The sequence below is a fragment of the Artibeus jamaicensis genome, unplaced genomic scaffold (assembly GCF_021234435.1).
Source record: "Artibeus jamaicensis isolate MK-2021 breed Jamaican fruit bat unplaced genomic scaffold, CSHL_Jam_final contig_723, whole genome shotgun sequence".
Classification (NCBI taxonomy): Eukaryota; Metazoa; Chordata; class Mammalia; order Chiroptera; family Phyllostomidae; genus Artibeus; species Artibeus jamaicensis.
In genome coordinates, this window is record NW_026521938.1 from 327,648 (window position 1) to 332,555 (window position 4,908).

Here is a 4,908-nt window from a genome sequence, read left to right on the forward strand (position 1 = left end):
GAACAGACGTCTGATTGTCACAAAGCCCCCACTGGAGGTGACCCTGTGTGTCCTCTGTCCCTCGGTTAATACGGTGGCCTCATAGACTAGGCTTCCAGGCGCAGGACCTGAGTCGCTGCGGAATGTCTGTCCTGCCTCTCACGAGCACCCAGAGGGGGTCCAATAAACACTGAGCATTTGGCAAAAAGGTGTCAAGGGTCCTTCTTGCTCAAGAGCAGAGGTGGCAGGACGTAGGAACTTGGATAACAGGACTCTGGTGGTGTTAAAAATAAACTTTTTGAAAAGCACCCTTCTGAATGTCTAAGAAGGATGTGCCAAGTCCTGGCCGCCAGGTAGCTCCGCTGATTAAAGTGTTGGCCTGGTCACTGAAAGGTTGCAGGTTTGATCCCTGGTCAGGGCACACACCTAGGTGGCAGGTTCAATCCCCAGTCCGGGTGTGTGCAGGAAGCAACAGATTTCCCTCCCTCTCCCCTCCCCCACCTCTTCTCTCCTTCTCCTTCTCTTCCGCCCTTTCTCTCTCCCTCAACCCTCCCTTCCTCTCTAAAATCAGTCCTAAAAATCCTCATGTGAGGATTGTAAAAGAGAGAAAGAAGTGAGCTAGGAAACCATGAAAAGGCCTGCAAGAGAAAAGCCCCCCACACACCCCATGATTCCAAACTCCGAAGTTCCAGAGGAGGCAAACCCATGGGTACAGCAAATCCTGTTGCCTTACAATAAACGTGTTCCGAGTTCACAGATGCTGGGCTGTTCTCGAGAATTCGGACGGTGGCAGGAGACACCAGCCTTTTTCTAGAGACCTCCCTAAGCTTCCCCCCGCCCCGCCCCACCCCACCCCCAGGAAGCTCCAGAATAAGAATCCTCAGCAAAGTCAACACGTAGAGGCTGTGGGGAAATGGCTCGGGATGCGTCCACAGCAGCGCAAGGGGCTGAGGAAAGGGAGGGGCCGCTGAGCTAGACAGGGTTCTGAGCGGCACTGTCACCCCACGGTGATGGCCATCCCTCCAGGATCTTGGGCAAGTGGCTTTACCAAAACGAAATCCAGCTGCGTCCAAGGCGTGGACGAACCCCGGGGACTGGCCCCAGTGTCTGTGTGTCTCTAAGGCAGCTTCTCCTCTGTCCAGTGTTAGCGTGAAGTCCGGGCAAGATGTCCATGAAGGGTCAGGCATGCTCTAGGTGCACATTCAATTGTGTGTCTCCCCCTCCACAAAAAAAAGCAGTCCTGGATGGTGTAGCTCAGTGGATTGAGCGCAGACTGCAAACCAAAGGGTTGCTGGTTCAATTCCCAGGCAGGGCACATGCCTGGGTTGCAGGCCAGGTCCCCAGTGGGGGGGCCACATGAGAGGCAACCACACAATGATGTTTCTCTTTCTCCCTCCCCACCCCTCTCTCTAAAAATCAATACATAAAATCCTTTAAAAAATAAATTGTATCTCCCTTCGCTGAGTCAGGTAGCAGCGTGGGGAACCCTCACCAGCGTGTCCCTTCCCTAGGGTGGGGCAGGGGTGGGGACTGCCGGCAGGGACAGTCACTTCCTGCAGTGCTGGCCACACACTGAGTGGGGCATTGCCCTCCAGGGAGAGGCCTTATCTGTCAGAATGTGAAGCACCCCACCCCACCCCACCCCACCCCTTCGTGCAGCCGCTGGTGGCAGGACAGGAACAGAGATTCCTGTAGGCTCGTGAGAGCAGCAAAACCGCTCCGTCCAACTCTTTCAGCCCTGGGTGGTGTGGCCCAGTGGATTGAGCACTCACCTATGGACTGAAAGGGCACCGGTTCGATTCCCAGTCAGGACACACGGCCAGTTGGGGGCATGTGAGAGGCAACCGATTAATGCTTCTCTTGCACATCGTGGTTTGTTCCGTGAAAACAGAATTTTAAAAAATGTTTTACCTCAAGCCCTGGCTGGCGTAGCTCAGTGGATCGAGCACGGGCCTGCGAACCAGAGTATTGCAGTTCGATTCCCAGTCAGGGCACATGCCTGGGTTGCAGGTCAGGTCCCAGCAGGGGGCGCACCAGAGGCAACCACACATTGATATTTCTCTCCCTCTCCCCTTCCCTTCCCCCTCTACAGATAAATAAATAAAAATCTTTAAAAAAATGTTTTATCTCGAAAAATAACTAAAAAAAATTTTAAATGCTTTATCTCTTTGGGAGGTAAGTAGAAGGGAAAAGATGAGTGGATTATAACAGAGACACACACCTACACACACACACACTCAAAGATGCATGCAGCTGATCCTCAGTCTCTGTGGGGGGTTGGTTGTAGGACCCCCCCACCCCCTCAGATACCGAAATCCGTGGATGCTCCAGTCCCTTCTGTAAAATGACGTATTTGCGTATAGGTTCTATCTGCCTTCCCTGGTTGCAATGTCGAGTGTTTATCCCAGACTCCAAACACTTGGTCTCCAGAACCAACTCCACCTGCTGGGAGAGAACCCCCAAGTGGGTTGGGTCTGCGGGTCGTACAGACCCCTGTGTCGGGGTCCCTGTGACCAGAACAACAAGCAGCCCTGCCTCTGGGCTTGGGGGGGGGGGTGTCTGACTCTGAAGGACAGACACACACGCACCTCCAGCCAGCCAGTTGTCTCCGTTCAATACGAAGCCCCGGGGGACAGAGCCCCAGCTGGCAGGTTTGGGGCTCAAACCGGAAACCTTGCTTCCTCCTACAGCCCCTCCCCGGCCGGCGACCTGTCTCCTTGTCTGCAGAGGTTACAGGAACACAGAGCTTTCTCTGGCCTCATCTGCACAACTATAGCAGTCCAGACCTGAGTTTTTCCGAGAGAAATCAGGAATCTGGGTTTTTTAAGTAACATCCGATTTTTTAAATTCCAGCTCAAGACCCTGAAAAGGAGGCTGAGGTTTTGGATGCAGGCTTCCAAAACCCCGACTCTCTGTGTGTTTTCAGCTCTACTGAGGAGTTAAGGACAGAGAAGGCGGTGAGATGTTTAGGGTGTGCTCTGCGTGGATCTGACGCGGGCACACGTGGGGCATGGTTCTCGACACCTCGTCAGCCCCACGTCCATCTCTGCACATCAGTCCTCTGCTTGCTTGTTTGTTTGTGCTGAACACGGGGGCCCCCTCACATTCACGCTGCAGCACTAAAAACTGGAGGATCTCACCCCAAAATGGGCCACCAGTGTGCTCAGGTCGGCTCACTCCAGGCTTTAAAACTCCACCGTCGGGGACTGAGCGACAGGCCCTGACAGAGGCCCCCAGGGGAGCCCTTGAAACAGTCACCGGGGACAGGCAAGCTCTTTGCGAAGAGGAGGGCCCGAGGGCCAGAGAGGCGGTTACTTCACTTGCCTGGGACTGTGGAAATCGGCCCTGGACCTTTCTCGCCACCGCCTGCTGGGTAGGAAGCAGAGGATGAGGCAGCCCGAGCGCGGACTCTCCCCACGCCTGCCTCCCGGTCCGCCCCACTGCCGGCTTGCACAGGAGTCGCACAGCACCGCTGGCCACCCGGGTGCCCACCACTCTGCCCCTCCCTCCTGCCTCCAGAAGCACCCAAGGCCCACAGGCCACCGACAGGCCCTGGGGACGCTGGGCAACGCCGTCTCAGTCCTCGAGTCCCTGTGTCCTCTTTGGACCGAGTTCCAGCCCTTCCCTTCTTTACAGTGAACTGAGAGGTCAAAATCGCGCCCAACTGAGATTGCCAACCCAAGCAAGGTGATGAGATTAAAAACATGCCTTTCTTTTCTTTTTAAGATTTTATCCATTTATTTTTAGAGAGAGAGAGAGAAAAACATCAATGTATGGTTGCCTCTCACATGGCCCCCACTGGGGACCTGGCCTGCAACCCGGGCATGTGCCCTGACTGGGAATCGAACCTGCGACCCTTTGGTTCACAGCCCGTGCTGAATCCACTGAGCCACACCAGCCAGGGCAAAACACGCCTTTCTGACCTAAAAATCCTGCCAGTGGCCTAATACAGCCTCTGAGAAGCCCCACCCTGCCCATCGGGGGGTCATCCCCGACCTCTGCATACCTGAGGTCCCCTTGTGGGGGTGGGGAGGGAGGAAGTCATGGTTTGCACAAGAGTGACAGAGCCCCAGCTGGCAGGTTTGGGGCTCAAACCAGAAATGTCACTTCCTCCTACAGCCCCTTCCCGGCCGGGCTCCTTGTCTGCAGAGGTTACAGGAGCGGGGAGTCCTCTCCGGCCTCCGTGACACGACCCGGGCTGACCATCCAACCCGGCTGAGCACAGCCCCTGGCAGGGCTCTCTCCTCAACAGGGCAGCCCTCACGGTCTCCCAAGGTCCCAGAGACACGGGTCCCCCAGGACCTGGGGTCCAGGACACTGGAACTGACATCAGGGCCCCCCGCCCCGGGGCTGGCTCCTGCAGCTGGACTCAGGCAGACAGACGGGTGACTGTCCACCAGTCCCGCTTCCTCGGCCCACAGTGTAGCTTCGTCCAAGGGCAGTAGCCCAGCCAGGGACGCTTCCAGCCTCCTCTGCGGAGACGGGACCCAGTCTCACCAGGAACCCCCCACTTTGTGACTGCCCCGCCCCCCGAGTTCGATGAGAGGGTGCACTGCCAGGGGCATCGCCAAGTCCTCCCAGCTGGGGATGGAGGGCGGGACTCAGGCTGGCAGAGGAAGCCGCTCTGTCCCCGGAGTGAACAGGACTTAGTTAACTGAGCCTGTGGGGTTCCTTTGAAACGCAGCCGCCTGCGGCTCCTCACAAGCCTGGACACGTGGTGGCCATCCCTCTGTGGCCACAGCGGGGACCCAGGTCGGGTCACCTTCGGGGACAGCAGCCCAGGCCGCACCCCAGTGGGCACGGACCCACTGGGCAGCTGCCCAGCCGCTGCTGCTCTCCGTGGTCCTGGCCCCTGGGCAGTGTCCCCCCACAGCCACTGCCGGGCAGGGGCCCGTCTCCCTGCCCAACTCAAGAAGCAGGCGCGGCAAA

At 57.3% G+C, this 4,908-nt stretch overlaps 1 protein-coding gene across 1 annotated transcript in view; it reads left to right on the forward strand.

Annotated features, from left to right (window-relative positions):
* LOC119037808 (patr class I histocompatibility antigen, A-126 alpha chain-like) overlaps positions 1 to 4,908 on the forward strand; it is a 195,358-nt gene that overhangs the window by 168,429 nt on the left and 22,021 nt on the right. The window lies entirely within an intron of this gene.